The sequence below is a fragment of the Phalangium opilio genome, unplaced genomic scaffold (assembly GCF_054372755.1).
Source record: "Phalangium opilio isolate 3A_F unplaced genomic scaffold, DU_Popi_V2 ptg000021l_1, whole genome shotgun sequence".
Taxonomy (NCBI): Eukaryota; Metazoa; Arthropoda; class Arachnida; order Opiliones; family Phalangiidae; genus Phalangium; species Phalangium opilio.
The window spans coordinates 98,056-123,069 of record NW_028324153.1 but is presented as its reverse complement, the minus strand read 5'-3'; the positions used below and the strand labels follow the sequence as shown (position 1 = coordinate 123,069).

The following is a 25,014-nucleotide window of genomic DNA, read 5'->3' as shown; positions in this document are numbered from 1 at the left end:
TTTGACCATCGTGATTAGACATAGTAATAAGCTAGATCTCTTCAAAAACTTTATATTAACACGTATCTATGGTGTAGTGTTTATCACGTCCGCTGTACACGCGGAAGGTCTCATGTTCAAGCCCTGATAGATACATGTTTTGACCATCGTGATTAGACATAGTAATAAGGTAGTTCTCTTCGAAAACTCACAATAACCAAGTGTCTATGGTGTAGTGGTTATCACGTCCGCCTAACACGCGGAGGGTTCCAGGTTCGAGCCCTGATAGATACATGTTTTGACCATCGTGATTAGACATAGTAATAAGCTAGATCTCTTCGAAAACTTTATATTAACACGTATCTATAATGTAGTGGTCATCACGTCCGCCTAACACGCGGAACGTGCCAGTTTCGAGCCCTGGTACATACATGTTTTGACCATCGTGATTAGACATAGTAATAAGCTAGATCTCTTCGAAAACTTTATATTAACACGTATCTATAATGTAGTGGTTATCACGTCCGCTTTACACGCGGAAGGTTTCAGGTTCGAGCCCTGATAGATACATGTTTTGACCATCGTGATTAGACATAATAATAAGGTAGATCTCTTCGAAAACTCAGAATAACCAAGTATCTATGGTGTAGTGGTTATCACGTCCGCCTAACACGCGGAAGGTGTCAGGTTCGAGCCCTATTATATACATGTTATGACCATCGTGATTAGACATAATAATAAGGTAGATCTCTTCGAAAACTCACAATAACCAAGTATCTATGGTGTAGTGGTTATCACGTCCGCCTAACACGCGGAAGGTGTCAGGTTCGAGCCCTATTAGATACATGTTATGACCATCGTGATTAGACATATTTATAAGCTAGATCTCTTCGAAAACTCACAATAACCAAGTATCTTTGGTGTAGTGGTTATCACGTCCGCTTTACACGCGGAAGGTTTCAGATTCGAGCCCTGATAGATACATGTTTTGACCATCGTGATTAGACATAGTTATAAGCTAGATCTCTTCGAAAACTTTATAATAACACGTATCTATAGTGTAGTGGTTATCACGTCCGCTTTACACGCGGAAGGTCTCAGGTTCGAGCCCTGATAGATACATGTTTTGACCAACGTGATTAGACATAGTAATAAGCTAGATCTCTTCGAAAACTTTATATTAACACGTATCTATGGTGTAGTGGTTATCACGTCCGCAGTACGCGCCGAAGGTGTCAGGTTCAAGCCCTGGTAGATACATGTTTTGACCATCGTGATTAGACATAGTAATAAGCTTGATCTCTTCGAAAACTTTATATTAACACGTATCTATGGTGTAGTGGTTATCACGTCCGCCTAACACGCGGAAGGTGTCAGGTGCGAGCCCAGTTAGATACATGTTTTGACCATCGTGATTAGACATAGTTATAAGCTCGATCTCTTCGAAAACTTTATATTAACACGTATCTATGGTGTAGTGGTTATCACGTCCGCTTTACACGCGGAAGGTCGCGGGTTCGAGCCCTGATAGATACATGTTTTGACCATCGTGATAAGACATAGTAATAAGCTAAATCTCTTCGAAAACTTTAAATTAACACGTATCTATGGTGTAGTGTTTATCACGTCCGCTTTACACAAGAAAGGTCTCATGTTCAAGCCCTGATAGATACATGTTTTGACCATCGTGATAAGACATAGTAATAAGCTAGATCTCTTCGAAAACTTTATATTAACACGTATCTAAAATGTAGTGGTTTTCACGACCGCCTAACACGCGAAACGAGCCAGTTTCGAGCCCTGGTACATACTTGTTTTGACCTACGTGATTAGACATAATAATAAGGTAGATCTCTTCGAAATCTCGCAATAACCAAGTATCTATGGTGTAGTGGGTATCACGTCCGCCTAACACGCGGAAGGTGTCAGGTTCGAGCCCTGTTAGATACATGTTTTGACCATCGTGATTTGATATAGTTATAAGCTCGATCTCTTCGAAAACTTTATATTAACACGTATCTATGGTGTAGTGGTTATCACGTCCGCTTTACACGCGGAAGGTCGCGGGTTCGAGCCCTGATAGATACATGTTTTGACCATCGTGATAAGACATAGTAATAAGCTAAATCTCTTCGAAAACTTTAAATTAACACGTATCTATGGTGTAGTGTTTATCACGTCCGCTTTACACAAGAAAGGTCTCATGTTCAAGCCCTGATAGATACATGTTTTGACCATCGTGATTAGACATAGTAATAAGCTAGATCTCTTCGAAAACTTTATATTAACACGTATCTAAAATGTAGTGGTTATCACGACCGCCTAACACGCGAAACGAGCCAGTTTCGAGCCCTGGTACATACTTGTTTTGACCTACGTGATTAGACATAATAATAAGGTAGATCTCTTCGAAATCTCACAATAACCAAGTATCTATGGTGTAGTGGGTATCACGTCCGCCTAACACGCGGAAGCTGTCAGGTTCGAGCCCTGTTAGATACATGTTTTGACCATCGTGATTTGACATAGTAATAAGCTAGATCTCTTCGAAAACTTTATATTAACACGTATCTAAAATGTAGTGGTTATCACGACCGCCTAACCCGCGAAACGAGCCAGTTTCGAGCCCTGGTACATACTTGTCTTGACCTACGTGATTAGACATAATAATAAGGTAGATCTCTTCGAAATGTCGCAATAACCAAGTATCTATGGTGTAGTGGGTATCACGTCCGCCTAACACGCGGAAGGTGTCAGGTTCGAGCCCTGTTAGATACATGTTTTGACCATCGTGATTAGACATAGTTATAAGCTCGATCTCTTCGAAAACTTTATATTAACACGTATCTATGGTGTAGTGGTTATCACGTCCGCTTTACACGCGGAAGGTCTCAGGTTCGAGCCCTGATAGATACATGTTTTGACCATCGTGATTAGACATAGTAATAAGCTAGATCTCTTCGAAAACTTTATATTAACACGTATCTATAATGTCGTGGTTATCACGTCCACTTTACACGCGGAAGGTTTCAGGTTCGAGCCCTGATAGATACATGTTTTGACCATCGTGATTAGACATAATAATAAGGTAGATCTCTTCGAAAACTCAGAATAACCAAGTATCTATGGTGTAGTGGTTATCACGTCCGCCTAACACGCGGAAGGTCCCAGGTTCGAGCCTTGGTAGCGACATGTTTTGACCATCGTGATTAGACATAATAATAAGGTAGATCTCTTCGAAAACTCAGCATAACAAAGTATCTATGGTGTAGTGGTTATCACGTCCGCCTAACACGCGGAAGGTCCAAGGTTCGAGACCTGGTAGATACATGTTTTGACCATCGTGATAAGACATAGTAATAACAAAGATCTCTTCGAAAACTTTTTATTAACACGTGTCTATGGTGTGGTGGTTATCACATCCGCTTAACAACCGGAAGATCCCAGGTTCGAGCCCTGGTAGGGATATGTTTTGACCATCGTGATTAGACATAATAATAAGGTAGATCTCTTCGAAAACTTTATATTAACACGTATCTATGGTGTAGTGGTTATCACGTCCGCTTTACACGCGGAAGGTCTCAGGTTCGAGCCCTGATAGATACATGTTTTGGCCATCGTGATTAGACATAGTAATAAGCTAGATCTCTTCGAAAACTTTATATTAACACGTATCTATAATGTAGTGGTCATCACGTCCGCCTAACACGCGGAACGTGCCAGTTTCGAGCCCTGGTACATACATGTTTTGACCATCGTGATTAGACGTAGTAATAAGCTAGATCTCTTCGAAAACTTTATATTAACACGTATCTATAATGTCGTGGTTATCACGTCCGCTTTACACGCGGAAGGTTTCAGGTTCGAGCCCTGATAGATACATGTTTTGACCATCGTGATTAGACATAATAATAAGGTAGATCTCTTCGAAAACTCAGAATAACCAAGTATCTATGGTGTAGTGGTTATCACGTCCGCCTAACACGCGGAAGGTCCCAGGTTCGAGCCTTGGTAGCGACATGTTTTGACCATCGTGATTAGACATAATAATAAGGTAGATCTCTTCGAAAACTCAGCATAACAAAGTATCTATGGTGTAGTGGTTATCACGTCCGCCTAACACGCGGAAGGTCCAAGGTTCGAGACCTGGTAGATACATGTTTTGACCATCGTGATAAGACATAGTAATAACAAAGATCTCTTCGAAAACTTTTTATTAACACGTGTCTATGGTGTGGTGGTTATCACATCCGCTTAACAACCGGAAGATCCCAGGTTCGAGCCCTGGTAGGGATATGTTTTGACCATCGTGATTAGACATAATAATAAGGTAGATCTCTTCGAAAACTCATAATAGCCAAGTATCTGTGGTGTAGTGGTTATCACGTCCGCCTAACACGCGGAAGGTGTCAGGTTCGAGCCCTGATAGATACATGTTATGACCATCGTGATTAGACATAGTAATAAGCTAGATATCTTCGAAAACTTTATATTAACACGTATCTATGGTGTAGTGGCTACCACGTCCGCCTAACACGCGGAAGGTCCCAGGTTCGAGCCTTGGTAGGGACATGTTTTGACCATCGTGATTAGACATAATAATAAGGTAGATCTCTTCGAAAACTCACAATAGCCAAGTATCTATGGTGTAGTGGTTATCACGCCCGCATAACACGCGGAAGGTCCCAGGTTCGAACCCTGATAGATGCATGTTTTGACCATCGTGATTAGACATAATAATAAGGTAGATCTCTTCGATAAGTCAGAATTACCAAGTATCTATGGTGTAGAGGTTATCACGTCCGCTTTACACGCGGAAGGTCTCAGGTTCGAGCCCTGATGGATACATGTTTTGACCATCGTGATAAGACATAGTAATAAGCTTGATCTCTTCGAAAACTTTATATTATCACGTATCTATGGTGTAGTGGTTATCACGTCCTCTTTACACGCGGAAGGTCTCAGGTTCGAGCCTTGGTAGGGACATGTTTTGACCATCGTGATTAGACATAATAATAAGGTAGATCTCTTCGAAAACTCACAATAGCCAAGTATCTATGGTGTAGTGGGTATCACGTCCGCCTAACACGCGGAAGGTGTCAGGTTCGAGCCCTGTTAGATACATGTTTTGACCATCGTGATTTGACATAGTTATAAGCTCGATCTCTTCGAAAACTTTATATTAACACGTATCTATGGTGTAATGGTTATCACGTCCGCCTTACACGCGGAAGGTGTCAGGTTCGAGCCCTGATAGATACATGTTTTGACCATCGTGATTAGACATAGTTATAAGCTCGATCTCTTCGAAAACTTTATATTAACACGTATCTATGGTGTAGTGTTTATCACGTCCGCTTTACATGCGGAAGGTCTCAGGTTCGAGCCCTGATAGATACATGTTTTGACCATTGTTGGGTTAGTACCAAAGGTCAATACCTACGGGATATAAAAAGAGAGTGTAACGCTGCAGGCGGGCAGTCTTGATTTTAGTCACAATAAACATAACATTGGCAACCAACATGGTGTCAGAAGTGGGGTACGCGGAAATTTAACGTTCTCGCGTTTAACCCATACCTAGTCTCGGACTTATACCCGCCGCCACGAATATGGCTGCCTCCGGCGTACCGGCGCCAAAGCCTGTAGAATGTACCGTGGAAGCCGCCGAGAATTTTGCCACATTTCAAGAAGCTTTTGCTGACTACCGGATTGCCACCGGCCTCAACACAAAAACGGATGCCGTTCAGGTTGCAACTCTACGCTCGTTACTGGGAGACGAATGTCGGAAGGTACTCAAAACTATAAATCTCTCAGCCGAATCTCAATCCACTACTGAGGGCATCCTTACCGCCTTAACCAACCACTTTACGTCGAGAAAAAACACGCTTTACCCCAGATTCTTGTTCCGCGCCGCTACGCAACAACCCTCCGAAACAGTGGATCAATTTTACATCAGACTAAGAACTCTAGTCAAGGCCTGCAAGTATCGAAGTACTGAAATGGAAAACGACCTTGTCACCGATCAACTTGTTCTGGGTAGCCGCGATAAACAGACGAGGGCTGAACTCTTTCGAGCAGCCGATCTACCAACATTGACCGAAGCACTGGATGTACTACGTATCAGCGAAAGCGCCAACACCGAATTAAAACATGTCGAAGCGGAAACCACACACGCGTCGTCCGAATCAGACAACATAAATTACGTACATCACCGACCACGGGCACAAAGTTTGCCATATCGACGTCAAGGTCATCAATACAAACGATATCCACCAACGAGAAGCAATTTTCGACATCGATCAAACTCCATCGAGAGTTCTTCTTGTCCGTACTGTGGAACACAGCATTCAAGGGGAAGTTCCTGTCCCGCCTATGGGAAATGTTGCAGCTTTTGCCAACGTCTTCACCATTTTGAATCCGTTTGTTGGACGAAGGTGCGACGATCAGTCAACTTTCTCGAAGACCACCAGCTACGTCAGTCACCTGAAAGCGCATACAACGACCAAGAGCTTCTCCACTACGTACAAGAGCCAGTGTTGTCTGGTCACCATCAACTTGCCACAACGAGCCACGATAATCGAACGGAAGAAAATCGATACGATTCAGAAGAACTGTTTCACATAGGGGAAATATCCCTCGGTTTCAAGAAACCTCGTTCGAACGATGAAGTGCATGCCGTGCAGACACAGGGCACCCGAAGAAAACTCTTCTGCGACCTTCAGATCCACGAGGTGAACCGACAGCCCCAAACGTTACACTGCCAGCTTGATACTGGGGCCACATGCAACGTAATGAATCTGGCAGTCTTTCAAACTATTGAGCGCACTTCATCGGTATTCACCCCGACATCGTCCAAAGGCCTTACACTGTATGACAACTCAGTCATGCACCTTGTTGGAGAAACCACACTAACGTGTTCCGTGGGGGAAAGGAAACAAAACCTGAATTTTAAAATCATCGAAGGGCCTCATAAACCGCCGCTGCTTTCAGCGACAACCTGCGTGGAGCTGGGACTAATTACGGTGAATGAGGTCTGTCACGTAGATGTACAGTCACAAGAGTCATCCATCATGACACAAGCCGCGATGACGGGCAGATCAATAATAAACGAGTACATTGACGTATTCGAAGGTCTGGGTGAATTTCCGGGAGTCTATACGATTGAAACTGATAAATCAGTGCCACCGGTTCAACACTTGCCACGCCGAGTGCCAGTCGCTCTTTTGAATCCTCTCAAGCAAAAATTGGACGAATTGGAAAGCAGAGGAATCATAGCAAAAGTAACAACACCTACCGACTGGATCAGTAGTCTTGTGATAGTACAAAAGAAGCAGAAGACAAATATTCCTGGGGGACAAGCCAAGAACTCCATAAGAGTATGTATAGACCGTAAGGATCTAAATAAAGCCATCAAAAGGGCAAAATATCCAATGCCAGTTTTGGACGACATTTTACCAAGCCTAACAAATGCTAAAGTGTTCTCAGTACTGGACGCCAAAGACGGATTTTATCAGATTCGGTTGTCGGAGGAAAGCTCTTACCTCACCACCTTTTGGACACCGTTTGGACGATTCCGATATCTACGCATGCCGTTTGGAATATCGTCCACGCCTGAGGAGTTCCAACGGCAAGTGCTGGAACTACTAGAAGGCCTACGAGGCGTATACGACATCCACGACGATATCCTAGTAGTAGGGTGTGGATCATCCATCGAAGATGCAATAACCGATCATCACCGGAATTTGAAAGCTTTACTTGCCCGAGCCAGGGAGCGGAAGTTGAAATTAAATAAAGAAAAAGTGCGCTTAGCACTTACGACTGTCACGTACATTGGCCATCAAATCACTCAGAGTGGAATCAAACCAGACCCCGCAAAAATTCAAGCGATTGTCGAGATGCCGGCACCGAAGGACAAAAAAGCCCTTCAGAGGTTTTTGGGAAGCGTCAATTACGTTAGTCGTTTCCTCCCAGCGATGTCCACTGTCAGTGAACCGCTCAGACAACTGCTAGAGAAGGACACGTTGTTTGCCTGGCAGGGTAGGCAAGAGTCTTCGTTCAAACAACTGAAGAAGATGCTAACGGAAGCACCAATCTTAGCGTATTACAATAACGGAACGGATGTCACGATTCAATGCGATGCTTCGGAATCGGGCCTAGGAGCCGTACTGTTGCAAGAAGGCCGTCCAGTGGCTTATGCCTCCAGAGCTTTGACGTCGAGCGAAACAAACTACGCTCAAATAGAAAAGGAATGTCTCGGAATAGTGTTCGCCTGTGGGCGCTTTGAACATTACATAGGAGGCTGCAATAAAGTAGTAGTTGAAACGGACCACAAGCCTTTGATACAAATATTTACGAAACCACTACGTTTAGCGCCCAAGCGTCTGCAACGGATGCTATTACAACTACATTCACGAAGCTTACACGTCCAATACAAACCGGGGCCAACGCTTCATATAGCGGATATGCTAAGTCAAAGTTTTCTGCCATACACGGGCCAATCGCAATCTCCAAACATTGACATTTACAACGTGGAAGAAGAAAATTTTCAAGATATTGCCTCTGTAGAGCCAGAACGGTACTTACCGGTAAGCTCCACCACACTGGAAGAGATACGAGCCGCCACGCAGAAAGATGACGTTCTACAGAAGCTCAAACAAGTCATCCTGAAAGGTTGGCCACAGGGGCAAAAGGAACTTCCCGTCGAACTGCGATGTTTTTGGCACACAAGAGACGAGTATACAACTGATCGCGGAATCTTGTACAAAGGGCAAAGACTGATAGTTCCGGAAGCCGTTAGACAAACCATTTTGGAAAGACTCCACTACAGTCACCTGGGCTCAGCGGCGACCATTAGGAAAGCACGAGAAACCGTTTATTGGCCGGGAATTGAGAAGGAGATTGAAAACTATGTAGGCCGATGTAGCCCTTGCCAAACATTCTTAACGAAGCAGTATCGAGAACCACTGAAACCTTTCGAAATTCCAACACTCCCATGGCAAATGGTAGCGCAAGACATATTTACACTTAACGACGTCAACTATCTGGTCACCGTCGACTACTACAGTGGTTTCTGGGAACTCGATGTCCTGAAAAACATGACGGCCGCGACATTAGTCAACAACACCAGAGCTCATTTTGCTAGACACGGCGTCCCGCAGGTGTTGATAACCGATAATGGAACGAACTTCGTCGGAAAAGAATATGCGGATTTCGCCGCAAAATGGGGTTTTATTCACGTAACAACGTCCCCGTACCATAGTAAATCCAATGGGAAAGCAGAGTCAACTGTCAAAATAGTAAAAAACCTTCTTAAGAAGGTCGAATTCGCGAAACAAGATGTCATGTTAGCGATTCTGGTATGGAGAAATACGCCGCAAAAAGACGGATCGACGCCAGCACAGAAGCTTTTTTCACGCCAAGTAAAAACACCAATACCAATGGCTCCAGAAAAACTACAACCAGCCGTCATAAGGAATGTCCCTCAAGTCATAGCGGAAAGACAGAGGAACATGAAGCGTTGGTATGACAAGGGCACACGAGCATTGCCAACGATTAAAAAAGGTCAAAGTGTCAAAATGGATCCAAGGAAACGGCATACACCATGGATAACTGCCACCTGCGAAGCTAAAGTTGGATCCAGGTCCTATCTTCTACGAACAGACAAAGGGTCTATTTTTAGACGAAACCGCCAAGACATTCGGATTGCCAAGTCACCTGTTCAGTCGATACAACTAAAAGACCAAACTGAACCGAACCTGAGTCACATAAGGAATCCATACTATGGACTTAGACCAAGAACAGTTTTAAGCAACTACCGACGAGCCACATATCCCAAATATCCAGTTTCTGTTCCCGAGGTTCGAGCAAATGTTCCTGACTACCGAGCCACTTTCCCCGACGTTCGAGTTAATATTCCTGACAACCAAACCATCGATCCTGACGTTCGAGTTGATGTTCCTGATGACCAAATCACTGACCCCATTGTTCGAATCAATGTATCTGACGATGCCGCCCATCCTCATGGCCAAACCAATTTTCCAGATGACAGTCATGACTGTGCTAGGACGGATATGGACAAGCAGCTGGCAGAGTTGGCCACCGAAACAAGACATTGTCTCCGGGACCGTAATAAAATCAATTTACCCCAAAGGTATCATGGAGGGACGGCAGAATATGAAAGGTGGACTTTTAAGAAAACTAAAATGTAGTGGATTTTTGGTGTTATAAATGTATATTATTGTAATTTGAAGTTTTCTAATCATAATGCAAATGTTACGTTAATTGAAATAATACTATGTTAGTTTTGTTGAAGTAACCCGGCTTTAGTTGAATTTTAATAATTTTGGATTAACCAAATTTAAATGTTTGCTTGTATCAATGTTAGTTATGCAAAGAGTTTTTATTATAAAAAAAGGGAGATGTTGGGTTAGTACCAAAGGTCAATACCTACGGGAGATAAGGATTGATAAGATATAGACCTTTGGTGCTACCGAACATATAAAAAGAGAGTGTAACGCTGCAGGCGGGCAGTCTTGATTTTAGTCACAATAAACATAACATTGGCAACCAACAACCATCGTGATTAGACATACTAATAAGCTAGATCTCTTCGAAAACTTTATATTAACACGTATCTATGGTGTAGTGGTTATCACGTCCGCTTTACACGCGGAAGGTCTCAGGTTCGAGCCCTGATAGATACATGTTTTGACCATCGTGATTAGACATAGTAATAAGGTAGATCTCTACGAAAACTCAGAATAACCAAGTATCTATGGTGTAGTGGGTATCACGTCCGCCTAACACGCGGAAGGTGTCAGGTTCGAGCCCTGTTAGATACATGTTTTGACCATCGTGATTAGACATAGTAATAAGGTAGATCTCTTCGAAATCTCACAATAACCAAGTATCTATGGTGTAGTGGGTATCACGTCCGCCTAACACGCGGAAGGTGTCAGGTTCGAGCCCTGTTAGATACATGTTTTGACCATCGTGATTAGACATAGTAATAAGCTAGATCTCTTCGAAAACTTTATATTAACACGTATCTATAATGTAGTGGTCATCACGTCCGCCTAACACGCGGAACGTGCCAGTTTCGAGCCCTGGTACATACATGTTTTGACCATCGTGATTAGACGTAGTAATAAGCTAGATCTCTTCGAAAACTTTATATTAACACGTATCTATAATGTAGTGGTTATCACGTCTGCTTTACACGCGGAAGGTTTCAGGTTCGAAACCTGATAGATACATGTTTTGACCATCGTGATTAGACACAGTAATAAGCTTGATCTCTTCGAAAACTTTATACTAACACGTATCTATGGTGTAGTGGTTGTCACGTCCGCCTAACACGCGGAAGGTCCCAGGTTCGAGCCTTGGTAGGGACATGTTTTGACCATCGTGATTAGACATAATAATAAGGTAGATCTCTTCGAAAACTCACAATAATCAAGTGTCTATGGTGTAGTGGTTATCACGTCCGCCTAACACGCGGAGGGTTCCAGGTTCGAGCCCTGATAGATACATGTTTTGACTATCGTGATTAGACATAGTAATAAGCTAGATCTCTTCGAAAACTTTATATTAACACGTATCTATGGTGTAGTGTTTATCACGTCCGCTTTACACAAGGAAGGTCTCAGGTTCAAGCCCTGATAGATACATGTTTTGACCATCGTGATTAGACATAGTAATAAGCTAGATCTCTTCGAAAACTTTATATTAACACGTATCTAAAATGTAGTGGTTATCACGACCGCCTAACACGCGAAACGAGCCAGTTTCGAGCCCTGGTACATACTTGTTTTGACCTACGTGATTAGACATAATAATAAGGTAGATCTCTTCGAAATCTCCCAATAACCAAGTATCTATGGTGTAGTGGGTATCACGTCCGCCTAACACGCGGAAGGTGTCAGGTTCGAGCCCTGTAAGGTACATGTTTTGACCATCGTGATTTGACATAGTAATAAGCTAGATCTCTTCGAAAACTTTATATTAACACGTATCTAAAATGTAGTGGTTATCACGACCGCCTAACCCGCGAAACGAGCCAGTTTCGAGCCCTGGTACATACTTGTTTTGACCTACGTGATTAGACATAATAATAAGGTAGATCTCTTCGAAATCTCCCAATAACCAAGTATCTATGGTGTAGTGGGTATCACGTCCGCCGAACAAGCGGAAGGTGTCAGGTTCGAGCCCTGTTAGATACATGTTTTGACCATCGTGATTTGACATAGTTATAAGCTCGATCTCTTCGAAAACTTTATATTAACACGTATCTATGGTGTAGTGTTTATCACGTCCGCTTTACATGCGGAAGGTCTCAGGTTCGAGCTCTGATAGATACATGTTTTGACCATCGTGATTAGACATACTAATAAGCTAGATCTCTTCGAAAACTTTATATTAACACGTGTCTATGGTGTAGTGGTTATCACGTCCGCTTTACACGCGGAAGGTCTCAGGTTCGAGCCCTGATAGATACATGTTTTGACCATCGTGATTAGACATAGTAATAAGCTAGATCTCTTCGAAAACTTTATATTAACACGTATTCTAGAGGGCCGGTAGGCCCTTCTAGATAAGAACCCACACCCTCCCGTAATGTTAAAGAAATAATTCACAGATTTTAGGCTTAGCGTCCCATTGTAAAAGCATGGGATTTTTGGTGGTCCACTCCATCGAATAACTCAGAAACTACTGCGAAGTTAAGGTTCGGAACACTTTTTAATTATCAAGCAACTATTGAATGTTGAACTTCTGAAGTTTGATTAAGAACAATTAAGTCTAAGTATTTTATTTTAATTAATTTATAAATCATGGTAAAACCGTTACATATATTACTATGTTTGCATAGCATTTTGTTCAGTCTCCATCGGGTTTGTGGCGCATAGGGTAACGCGTCTGCCTATGGAGCAGAAGATTGCAGGTTCGAGTCCTGGCAAGCTAGGTGTTTATTCTTACAGACCTTTTATTCAACATAAATGAAATAATCCCATAAATACAATGTTTGGATAATTTTTTGTTGCGAAGTACGGGCTTGTGGCGTAATGAATAACGCGTTTGCATTCGAGGCAAAACATTGCAGGTTCAAGTCTTGGAAAGCTCGTTGTCTATTTTTGATGAAGATTCTTAGTAAATAGAAGGGAAAATTCTTAAATAACAAACTTTCAATGAAATGTGCGCGTGCTGGCGCGTGGTTTAGAAATAACTTATATTTTAAATATATACAAAAAGGTCAACTAAACTTAATTGAGTCACCAACCGCCATTTTACATGAAATAAGTTACCACCCGCCTATCTATGGTGAATTAATTTACCACTCCCCTGCCAAATGATTTAAAATTTTAATCTTTCCCATAAAATAATGAGAGACACTTGGAGTGAGCCAATATGCTCACGAACATCTTACTGGAACATCGAATTAATGACGTTTGACAAGCATATTATTATTTTTATAATAGATTATTACAAAATAAGGCTGAAGGAACAGATATTATATAAAAAAGACTTGGTTTGCCCAAGCCTTAAAAACAAAACGATAAGAGTTTTTCCAGTTGTCTGAAGCGCGGATATTATTTTTTTCTATTGAATTTTAAAGACAATCCGTATTTTACTACTCTTTAGAATTTAATTCAATCACCTGATTTTACTGCTAATGGATTAGTTTCCTATAAATTAATTGAAATAAAAAATTACTTATCTCAGATTTTTCAACACCAATTCCATTTTCCTGAAACATTTTATCATGCATTTATTATTTTGAGGGATATCTTGTAAATTTAATCAAATTGACTCTTTCTTTTTTAATTTCCGAGAATTTTCCTTTCAAAAGGTTTTAAACACATCAAGTTTTCAACTAAATAGCAACTCAACCAACACTTCTAAAATCTTCCCCACAAGTACTGATATACACAGTTCAATAATTGTGAGAAACGAACCCCTTTATCAAATATAAGAAAGGTGATAACAGCCCCCTTTTGTATTCGAAAAGACCGCATATAATACATTATTAATGAGAGTATTATTTGAAAATTAAAGTACGTTCTCCATTGAAAAGAAAAAATTTCATGATAAAATTTTTCAGGAAAATGGAATTGTTCTTGAAAAATCTGAGATAAGTAATTTTTTATTTCAATTAATTTATAGGAAACTAATCCATTAGCAGTAAAATCAGGTGATTGAATTAAATTCTAAAGAGTAGTAAAATACGGATTGTCTTTAAAATTCAATAGAAAAAAATAATATCCGCGCTTCAGACAACTGGAAAAACTCTTATCGTTTTGTTTTTAAGGCTTGGGCAAACCAAGTCTTTTTTATATAATCTATAATGTAGTGGTCATCACGTCCGCCTAACACGCGGAACCTGCCAGTTTCGAGCCCTGGTACATACATGTTTTGACCATCGTGATTAGACGTAGTAATAAGCTAGATCTCTTCGAAAACTTTATATTAACACGTATCTATAATGTCGTGGTTATCACGTCCGCTTTACACGCGGAAGGTTTCAGGTTCGAGCCCTGATAGATACATGTTTTGACCATCGTGATTAGACATAATAATAAGGTAGATCTCTTCGAAAACTCAGAATAACAAAGTATCTATGGTGTAGTGGTTATCACGTCCGCCTAACACGCGGAAGGGACAAGGTTCGAGCCCTGGTATATACGTGTTTTGACCATCGTGATAAGACATAGTAATAACAAAGATCTCTTCGAAAAGTTTTTATTAACACGTGTCTATGGTGTGGTGGTTATCACATCCGCCTAACACCCGGAAGATCCCAGGTTCGAGCCGTGGTAGGGATATGTTTTGACCATCGTGATTAGACATAATAATAAGGTAGATCTCTTCGAAAACTCACAATAGCCAAGTATCTGTGGTGTAGTGGTGATCACGTCCGCCTAACACGCGTAAGGTCCCAGGTTCGAGCCCTGATAGATACATGTTTTGACCATCATGATTAGACATAATAATAAGGTAGATCTCTTCGAAAAGTCAGAATTACCAAGTATCTATGGTGTAGTGGTTATCGCGTCCGCTTTACACGCGGAAGGTCTCAGGTTCGGGCCCTGATGGATACATGTTTTGACCATCGTGATAAGACATAGTAATAAGCTAGATCTCTTCGAAAACTTTATATTAACCCGTATCTATGATGTAGTGGTTACCAAGTCCGCCTAACACGCGGAGGGTCCCAGGTTCGAGCCCTGGTAGGGACATGTTTTGACCATCGTGATTAGACATAATAATAAGGTTGATCTCTTCGAAAACTCAGATTTACCAAGTGTCTGTGGTGTAGTGGTTATCACGTCCGCCTAACACGCGAAAGGTGTCAGGTTCGAGCCCTGATAGATACATGTTATGACCATCGTGATTAGACATAGTAATAAGCTAGATCTCTTCGAAAACTTTATATTAACACGTATCTATGGTGTAGTGGCTACCACGTCCGCCTAACACGCGGAAGGTCCCAGGTTCGAGCCTTGGTAGGGACATGTTTTGACCATCGTGATTAGACATAATAATAAGGAAGATCTCTTCGAAAACTCAGAATAACAAAGTATCTATGGTGTAGTGGTTATCACGTCCGCCTAACACGCGGAAGGGACAAGGTTCGAGCCCTGGTATATACGTGTTTTGACCATCGTGATAAGACATAGTAATAACAAAGATCTCTTCGAAAAGTTTTTATTAACACGTGTCTATGGTGTGGTGGTTATCACATCCGCCTAACACCCGGAAGATCCCAGGTTCGAGCCCTGGTAGGGATATGTTTTGACCATCGTGATTAGACATAATAATAAGGTTGATCTCTTCGAAAACTCAGATTTACCAAGTGTCTGTGGTGTAGTGGTTATCACGTCCGCTTTACACACGGAAGGTCTCAGGTTCGAGCCCTGATAGATACATGTTTTGACCATCGTGATTAGATATAGTAATAAGCTAGATCTCTTCGAAAACTTTATCTTATCACGTATCTATGGTGTAGTGGTTATCACGTCCGCTTTACACGCGGAAGGTCTCAGGTTCGAGCCCTGATAGATACATGTTTTGACAATCGTGATTAGACATAGTAATAAGCTAGATCTCTTCGAAAACTTTGTATTAACACGTATCCATGGTGTAGTGGTTATCACGTCCGCTTTACACGCGGAAGGTCCCAGGTTCGAGCCTTGGTAGGGACATGTTTTGACCATCGTGATTAGACATAATAATAAGGTAGATCTCTTCGAAAACTCACAATAGACAAGTATATATGGTGTAGTGGGTATCACGTCCGCCTAACACGCGGAAGGTGTCAGGTTCGAGCCCTGTTAGATACATGTTTTGACCATCGTGATTTGACATAGTTATAAGCTCAATCTCTTCGAAAACTTTATATTAACACGTATCTATGGTGTAATGGTTATCACGTCCGCCTTACACGCGGAAGGTGTCAGGTTCGGGCCCTGATAGATACATGTTTTGACCATCGTGATTAGACATAGTTATAAGCTCGATCTCTTCGAAAACTTTATATTAACACGTATCTATGGTGTAGTGTTTATCACGTCCGCTTTACATGCGGAAGGTCTCAGGTTCGAGCCCTGATAGATACATGTTTTGACCATCGTGATTAGACATACTAATTAGCTAGATCTCTTCGAAAACTTTATATTAACACGTATCTATGGTGTAGTGGTTATCACGTCCGCTTTACACGCGGAAGGTCTCAGGTTCGAGCCCTGATAGATACATGTTTTGACCATCGTGATTAGACATAGTAATAAGCTAGATCTCTTCGAAAACTTTATATTAACACGTATTCTAGAGGGCCGGTAGGCCCTTTTAGATAAGATCCCACACCCTCCCGTAATTTTAAATGAAAATTCACAGATTTTCGCCGATTTTCCAGTAGGAGTAACATGGGGTTTTTGGTGCTCCTGTACATCGAATCATTTAAAAACTAAAGCGAAGTTACGTTTCGGAATACTTTCAAATTAACAAGTAACTATTCAAGGTGTGCCTTTTTCAAGTTTCATGAAAATTAATTAAGTCTAAGTATGTTAATTTAATTAAAAATGTAAGTACCTCAAAAGATTATTCTACAGCAGACGACGCTAATTGTTCATTACTCTACAGTAGACGACGCTAATTTGCAATTTCACCGCCTTGAAACTTTAACTTGATATTTTTCAATAAATATAACACTATATTTAATTAAAATTTCTCTGGCGGGTCTATTTTTCGTTTAATTATGTGTCTCGGTTGAAATTCTATACTTCAGATACCTTTTTAATTTATATTTTAGATGTTAGTTTCGACCAAGGCTTAAGTTGCCTTACTTAGGCCATGGATTTATAATGGAAGCTTACGCTTCATGGATATTTCACTGTAGCCTTCAGTAAGGCATAAGGATAGATGGATCAGTGTTGGAAATAAGCATTTTTTTAAAACTGGACCTGTGGCCTAGGTATTTTAATTAAAATAACTGGCCACGGTGCCACTCACTGTAAACGTACAAGGGCAGTGAACGCAATGTCATGGATAATTGTAATCGCAGAGTGGACTGTAAAAGATACGGATTTGATAGTTTAAAAATCGTGGCAGGATGTTCGTTTTAAAGTTGACTATTAAGCTCGGGTTCTAAAACGAATTGTGAGCAGTATTTTATAAGAACTAGTAGAAGTGAAAAACCATTTTTAACCTCGTCCTAGAAGTGAAAAATTTCGCATTTCAGGCAAAAAAAATCTTTTATAATAGATTAATGCAAATGCAGACTGAAGGAACAGATATTATATAAAAAAGGACTTGGTTTGCCCAAGCCTAAAAAGCAAAACGATAAGAGTTTTTTTCCAGTTGACTGAAGTGCGGATATTTTATTTTTCTATATAATTTTAAAGACAATCCGTATTGTACTACTCTTTAGAATTTAATTCAATCTCCTGATTTTACTGCTAATGGATTTATTTCCTATAAATTAATTGAAATAAAAAAATACTTATCTCAGATTTTTCAACAATTCCATTTTCGTAAAATTTTATCATGAAATATCTGAGATAAGTAATTTTTTATTTCAATTAATTTATAGGAAATAAATCCATTAGCAGTAAAATCAGGAGATTGAATTAAATTCTAAAGAGTAGTACAATACGGATTGTCTTTAAAATTATATAGAAAAATAAAATATCCGCACTTCAGTCAACTGGAAAAAACTCTTATCGTTTTGCTTTTTAGGCTTGGGCAAACCAAGTCCTTTTTTATATAATCTATAATGTAGTGGTCATCACGTCCGCCTAACACGCGGAACGTGCCAGTTTCGAGCACTGGTACATACATGTTTTGACCATCGTGATTAGACGTAGTAATAAGCTAGATCTCTTCGAAAACTTTATATTAACACGTATCTATAATGTAGTGGATATCACGTCCGCTTTACACGCGGAAGGTTTCAGGTTCGAGCCCTGATAGATACCTGTTTTGACCATCGTGATTAGACATAATAATAAGGTAGGTCTCTTCGAAAACTCAGAATAACCAAGTATCTATGGTGTAGTGGTTATCACGTCCGCCTAACACGCGGAAGGTCCCAGGTTCGAGCCTTGGTAGCGACATGTTTTGACCATCGTGATTAGACATAATAATAAGGTAGATCTCTTCGAAAACTCAGATTAACAAAGTATCTATGGTGTAGTGGTTATCACGTCCGCCTAACACGCGGAAGGTCCAAGGTTCGAGCCCTGGTAGATACATGTTTTGACCATCGTGATAAGACATAGTAATAAAAAAGATCCCTTCGAAAAGTTTTTATTAACACGTGTCTATGGTGTGGTGGTTATCACATCCGCCTAACACCCGGAAGATCCCAGGTTCGAGCCCTGTTAGGGATAGGTTTTGACCATCGTGATTAGACATAATAATAAGGTAGATCTCTTCGAAACCTCACAATAGCCAAGTATCTGTGGTGTAGTGGTTATCACGTCCGCCTAACACGCGGAAGGTGTCAGGTTCGAGCCCTGATAGATACATGTTATGACCATCGTGATTAGACATAGTAATAAGCTAGATCTCTTCGAAAACTTTATATTAACACGTATCTATGGTGTAGTGGCTACCACGTCCGCCTAACACGCGGAAGGTCCCAGGTTCGAGCCTTGGTAGGGACAAGTTTTGACCATCGTGATTAGACATAATAATAAGGTAGATCTCTTCGAAAACTCACAATAGCCAAGTATCTATGGTGTAGTGGTTATCACGCCCGCATAACACGCGGAAGGTCCCAGGTTCGAACCCTGATAGATGCATGCTTTGACCATCGTGATTAGACATAATAATAAGGTAGATCTCTTCGAAAAGTCAGAATTACCAAGTATCTATGGTGTAGTGGTTATCACGTCCGCTTTACACGCGGAAGGTCTCAGGTTCGAGCCCTGATGGATACATGTTTTGACCATCGTGATAAGACATAGTAATAAGCTAGATCTCTTCGAAAACTTTATATTAACACGTATCTATGGTGTAGTGGTTACCACGTCCGCCTAACACGCGGAAGGTGTCAGGTTCGAACCCTGATAGATACATGTTATGACCATCGTGATTAGACATAGTAATAAGCTAGATCTCTTCGAAAACTTTATATTAACACGTATCTATGGTGTAGTGGCTACCACGTCCGCCTAACACGCGGAAGGTCCCAGGTTCAAGCCTTGGTAGGGACATGTTTTGACCATCGTGATTAGACATAATAATAAGGTAGATCTCTTCGAAAACTCAGAATAACAAAGTATCTATGGTGTAGTTGTTATCACGTCCGCCTAACACTCGGAAGGTCCAAGGTTCGAGCCCTGGTAGATACATGTTTTGACCATCGTGATAAGACATAGTAATAAGCTAGATCTCTTCGAAAAGTTTTTATTAACACGTGTCTATGGTGTGGTGGTTATCACATCCGCCTAACACCCGGAAGATCCCAGGTTCGAGCCGTGGTAGGGATATGTTTTGACCATCGTGATTAGACATAATAATAAGGTAGATCTCTTCGAAAAGTCAGAATTACCAATTATCTATGGTGTAGTGGTTATCGCGTCCGCTTTACACGCGGAAGGTCTCAGGTTCGAGCCCTGATGGATACATGTTTTGACCATCGTGATAAGACATAGTAATAAGCTAGATCTCTTCGAAAACTTTATATTAACCCGAATCTATGGTGTAGTGGTTACCAAGACCGCCTAACACGCGGAGGGTCCCAGGTTCGAGCCCTGGTAGGGACATGTTTTGACCATCGTGATTAGACATAATAATAAGGTAGATCTCTTCGAAAACTCACAATAGCCAAGTATCTATGGTGTAGTGGGTATCACGTCCGCCTAACACGCGGAAGGTGTCAGGTTCGAGCCCTGTTAGATACATGTTTTGACCATCGTGATTTGACATAGTTATAAGCTCGATCTCTTCGAAAACTTTATATTAACACGTATCTATGGTGTAATGGTTATCACGTCCGCCTTACACGCGGAAGGTGTCAGGTTCGGGCCCTGATAGATACATGTTTTGACCATCGTGATTAGACATAGTTATAAGCTCGATCTCTTCGAAAACTTTATATTAACACGTATCTATGGTGTAGTGTTTATCACGTCCGCTTTACATGCGGAAGGTCTCAGGTTCGAGCCCTGATAGATACATGTTTTGACCATCGTGATTAGACATAATAATAAGGTTGATCTCTTCGAAAACTCAGATTTACCAAGTGTCTGTGGTGTAGTGGTTATCACGTCCGCTTTACACACGGAAGGTCTCAGGTTCGAGCCCTTATAGATACATGTTTTGACCATCGTGATTAGATATAGTAATAAGCTAGATCTCTTCGAAAACTTTATATTATCACGTATCTATGGTGTAGTGGTTATCACGTCCGCTTTACACGCGGAAGGTCTCAGGTTCGAGCCCTGATAGATACATGTTTTGACAATCGTGATTAGACATAATAATAAGCTAGATCTCTTCGAAAACTTTATATTAACACGTATCCATGGTGTAGTGGTTATCACGTCCGCTTTACACGCGGAAGGTCCCAGGTTCGAGCCTTGGTAGGGACATGTTTTGACCATCGTGATTAGACATAATAATAAGGTAGATCTCTTCGAAAACTCACAATAGCCAAGTATCTATGGTGTAGTGGGTATCACGTCCGCCTAACACGCGGAAGGTCCAAGGTTCGAGCCCTGGTTATTACATGTTTTGACCATCGTGATAAGACATAGTAATAAGCTAGATCTCTTCGAAAAGTTTTTATTAACACGTGTCTATGGTGTAGTGGTTATCACATCCGCCTAACACCCGGAAGATCCCAGGTTTGAGCCCTGGTAGGGTCATGTTTTGACCATCATGATTAGACATAGTTATAAGCTAGATCTCTTCGAAAACTTTATACTAACACGTATCTATGGTGTAGTGGTTATCACGTCCGCTTTACATGCGGAAGGTCTCAGGTTCGAGCCTTGATAGATACATGTTTTGACCATCGTGATTAGACATAGTTATAAGCTAGATCTCTTCGAAAACACAGAATAACAAAGTATCTATGGTGTAGTGGTTATCACGTCCGCCTAACACGCGGAAGGTGTCAGGTTCGAGCCCTGATAGATAAATGTTATGACCATCGTGATTAGACATAGTAATAAGCTAGATCTCTTCGAAAACATTACATTAACACGTATCTATGGTGTAGTGGCTGCCACGTCCGCCTAACACGCGGAAGGTCCCAGGTTCGAGCCTTGGTAGGGACATGTTTTGACCATCGTGATTAGACATAATAATAAGGTAGATCTCTTCGAAAACTCACAATAGCCAAGTATCTATGGTGTAGTGGTTATCACGCCCGCATAACACGCGGAAGGTTCCAGGTTCGAACCCTGATAGATGCATGCTTTGACCATCGTGATTAGACATAATAATAAGGTAGATCTCTTCGAAAAGTCAGAATTACCAAGTATCTATGGTGTAGTGGTTATCACGTCCGCTTTACACGCGGAAGGTCTCAGGTTCGAGCCCTGATGGATACATGTTTTGACCATCGTGATAAGACATAGTAATAAGCTAGATCTCTTCGAAAACTTTATATTAACACGTATCTATGGTGTAGTGGTTACCACGTCCGCCTAACTCGCGGAGGGTTCCAGGTTCGAGCCCTGGTAGGGACATGTTTTGACCATCGTGTTTAGACATAATAATAAGATAGATCTCTTCTAAAACTTAGAATAACAAAGTATCTATGGTGTAGTGGTTATCACGTCCGCCTAACACGCGGAAGGTGTCAGGTTCGAACCCTGATAGATACATGTTATGACCATCGTGATTAGACATAGTAATAATCTAGATCTCTTCGAAAACTTTATATTAACACGTATCTATGGTGTAGTGGCTACCACGTCCGCCTAACACGCGGAAGGTCCCAGGTTCGAGCCTTGGTAGGGACATGTTTTGACCATCGTGATTAGACATAATAATAAGGTAGATCTCTTCGAAAACTCAGAATAACAAAGTATCTATGGTGTAGTTGTTATCACGTCCGCCTAACACGCGGAAGGTCCAAGGTTCGAGCCCTGGTAGATACATGTTTTGACCATCGTGATTAGTCATAGTTATAAGCTAGATCTCTTCGAAAACTTTATATTAACACGTATCTATGGTGTAGTGTTTATCACGTCCGCCTAACACGCGGAAGGTGTCAGGTTCGAGCCCTGATAGATACATGTTTTGACCATCGTGATTAGACATAGTAATAAGCTAGATGTCTTCGAAAACTTTATATTAACACGTATTCTAAGGGAGCGGTAGCTCCCTTAGATAAGGCCTGATGACGGCTTTAATGTATAAGGAAGGTTTTTGGATTGGTTTTAACTTTTTTCGTATTAAGTTTATTGTTTCGAAATTTTTCTACTGAACTAAAATCCGGGCCCTTAATATGTGGTAAAAATTTCAAGATGATCCACCTAATAGTTTATTTTATAAAGCATAAAGTTGCTAAGGGTGGTTTTCATTTCCATAAAATTAATCACAGATTTTGGCGAAAAACTAGAGAATCTCCATAGAAATAACATGGGAAATTTTCCAAACTTACCCATTTTGTAACTACCCTTACAAAAATAACTATACGTTTGATAGATTTGAAAACGGTCTTAAATGAAAGCCCCATTTTTAAAGTGGGCGCCAATTTTTGTTTCATTAAGAAAAGCAAAGTTTAAGTATTGTTTTTAATAGTTTTAAGTACCTGCTCCGAATTACGTGGTTTACCTTTAAACTGTGGAACTTAAGACTTTTTTGCTTGAGTTAAGTAATAAAAAAAGTCATTCTAGGACATACGTCGTTTTCTGCGGATAATCAAATTGGTAGGGCAATTAGCTAGCTTAATTGTCATTATAACTATTGCGCGTCCAACTAATTTAGTTGCGAAGTACAGATTAAACTTAATTAAACAAAATAAGCAATTAAAGATAATTAAACAAAATAAGCAATTAAAGATAATTAAACAAAATAAGCAATTAAAGATAATTAAACAAAATAAGCAATTAAAGATAATTACCAAATATAGGTAATTAAATTTTTACACGAGTCTGCTTGTGTACAAGTCTACGGAATCTGTTTAAGCGCAGACCTACAGAATATTTTTGTGCAAAGGAGTATAAAATCTCTTTGTGCAGAGGCCTATGCAATCATTTCGTGCACAGGCCTATGGAATATTGTTTTACACAGGCCTCTGGAATATTGTTTTACACAGGCCTATGGAATATTGTTTTACACAGGTCTACGGAATGTTTTTGTGCAAATCTGCATGGAATCCTTTTGAGTATAGGAGTATGGAATCTTCTGTGCACAGGTCTATGGTATTTTTGATCATGGGTCTATGGTTTATTTATGTGCACAAGTTTAAAGAATCTTTATTTGCACAAGTTTGAAGAATCTTTATGTGCACACAAGTCTGAAGAATCTTTATGTGCACACAAGTCTGAAGAATCATTATGTGCACACAAGTCTGAAGAGTCTTTATGTGCACACAAGTCTGAAGAATCATTATGTGCACACAAGTCTGAAAAATCTTTATGTGCACACAAGTGTGAAGAATCTATGTGCACACAAGTCTGAAGAATCTATGTGCACACAAGTCTGAAGAATCTTTATGTGCACACAAGTCTGAAGAATCTTTATGTGCACACAAGTCTGAAGAATCATTATGTGCACACACAAGTCTGAAGAATCTTTGTGTCCAAGTGAAAAATCTTTATTTGCACAGGTCTACGACTTCTGTTTGTGCACAGGTCTACGACTTCTGTTTGTTCACAGGTCTACGACCTCTGTTTGTGCACAGGTCTATGGAATCTGATTTGCTCATTTCTATGACATCTCTTTTTGCGCAAGTCAATAACATTTGTTTATGCTCAAGTCTAAAACATCTGTTTGTACACAAGCCTAAAACATCTGTTTGTGTACAAGTCTAAAACATCTGTTTGTGCAGAAGTCTATTCCATCTGTTTGTGCACAAGTCTATTCCATCTGTTTGTGCACAAGTCTAAATCATCTGTTTGTGAACAAGTCTATAACACCTGTTTGTGATCAATTCTATAACACCTGCTTGTGAAAAGTCTATAACACCTGTGTGTGAACAAGTCTATAACATCTCTTTGTGCACAAGTCTATAACATCTGTTTATTCACAAGTCTATGACATCTGTTTGTGCACACGCGAGTGACGTCTGTCTGAGCAAAGGTCTACGGAATATTTTTGAGCACGGGTCTACGTATTATTTTTGTGCAAATGGGTATGGAATCTTTTTGAGCATAAGGGTTTGAAATCTGTTTGAGCATAGGGGCATTGAAAATGTTTGTGCATAACTCTATGGAATCTGATGTGCACATGTCTATAACATCTCTTTTTGCGCGAGTCTGCGACATTTCTTTGTGCACAAGCCTGTGATTCTATTTGTGCACAAGTGTACGAAATATTTTTATGCATTGGTGTACGGAATATTTTTATGCACAATCG

At 40.6% G+C, this 25,014-nt stretch overlaps 14 non-coding genes across 14 annotated transcripts; all 14 read left to right on the top strand.

Annotated features, from left to right (window-relative positions):
• The first annotated feature begins 1,028 nt into the window (after nucleotides 1-1,028).
• Nucleotides 1,029-1,101, top strand: TRNAV-UAC (transfer RNA valine (anticodon UAC)). Its single transcript has one exon. It is a non-coding gene; the product is annotated as a tRNA-Val (tRNA).
• Nucleotides 1,102-2,822: 1,721 nt separating this feature from the next.
• Nucleotides 2,823-2,895, top strand: TRNAV-UAC (transfer RNA valine (anticodon UAC)). The gene has a single exon. It is a non-coding gene; the product is annotated as a tRNA-Val (tRNA).
• Nucleotides 2,896-3,236: 341 nt separating this feature from the next.
• On the top strand, nucleotides 3,237-3,309 carry TRNAV-AAC (transfer RNA valine (anticodon AAC)). The gene has a single exon. It is a non-coding gene; the product is annotated as a tRNA-Val (tRNA).
• A 203-nt stretch (nucleotides 3,310-3,512) lies between these two features.
• On the top strand, nucleotides 3,513-3,585 carry TRNAV-UAC (transfer RNA valine (anticodon UAC)). Its single transcript has one exon. It is a non-coding gene; the product is annotated as a tRNA-Val (tRNA).
• Nucleotides 3,586-4,064: 479 nt separating this feature from the next.
• TRNAV-AAC (transfer RNA valine (anticodon AAC)) lies at nucleotides 4,065-4,137 on the top strand. Its single transcript has one exon. It is a non-coding gene; the product is annotated as a tRNA-Val (tRNA).
• Nucleotides 4,138-10,609: 6,472 nt separating this feature from the next.
• On the top strand, nucleotides 10,610-10,682 carry TRNAV-UAC (transfer RNA valine (anticodon UAC)). The gene has a single exon. It is a non-coding gene; the product is annotated as a tRNA-Val (tRNA).
• Nucleotides 10,683-12,403: 1,721 nt separating this feature from the next.
• On the top strand, nucleotides 12,404-12,476 carry TRNAV-UAC (transfer RNA valine (anticodon UAC)). Its single transcript has one exon. It is a non-coding gene; the product is annotated as a tRNA-Val (tRNA).
• A 3,491-nt stretch (nucleotides 12,477-15,967) lies between these two features.
• TRNAV-UAC (transfer RNA valine (anticodon UAC)) lies at nucleotides 15,968-16,040 on the top strand. The gene has a single exon. It is a non-coding gene; the product is annotated as a tRNA-Val (tRNA).
• A 617-nt stretch (nucleotides 16,041-16,657) lies between these two features.
• Nucleotides 16,658-16,730, top strand: TRNAV-UAC (transfer RNA valine (anticodon UAC)). Its single transcript has one exon. It is a non-coding gene; the product is annotated as a tRNA-Val (tRNA).
• Nucleotides 16,731-18,652: 1,922 nt separating this feature from the next.
• Nucleotides 18,653-18,725, top strand: TRNAV-AAC (transfer RNA valine (anticodon AAC)). Its single transcript has one exon. It is a non-coding gene; the product is annotated as a tRNA-Val (tRNA).
• Nucleotides 18,726-19,342: 617 nt separating this feature from the next.
• On the top strand, nucleotides 19,343-19,415 carry TRNAV-UAC (transfer RNA valine (anticodon UAC)). Its single transcript has one exon. It is a non-coding gene; the product is annotated as a tRNA-Val (tRNA).
• Nucleotides 19,416-20,860: 1,445 nt separating this feature from the next.
• Nucleotides 20,861-20,933, top strand: TRNAV-UAC (transfer RNA valine (anticodon UAC)). The gene has a single exon. It is a non-coding gene; the product is annotated as a tRNA-Val (tRNA).
• Nucleotides 20,934-21,964: 1,031 nt separating this feature from the next.
• On the top strand, nucleotides 21,965-22,037 carry TRNAV-UAC (transfer RNA valine (anticodon UAC)). Its single transcript has one exon. It is a non-coding gene; the product is annotated as a tRNA-Val (tRNA).
• Nucleotides 22,038-22,240: 203 nt separating this feature from the next.
• TRNAV-AAC (transfer RNA valine (anticodon AAC)) lies at nucleotides 22,241-22,313 on the top strand. Its single transcript has one exon. It is a non-coding gene; the product is annotated as a tRNA-Val (tRNA).
• The last annotated feature ends 2,701 nt before the right edge of the window (nucleotides 22,314-25,014 follow it).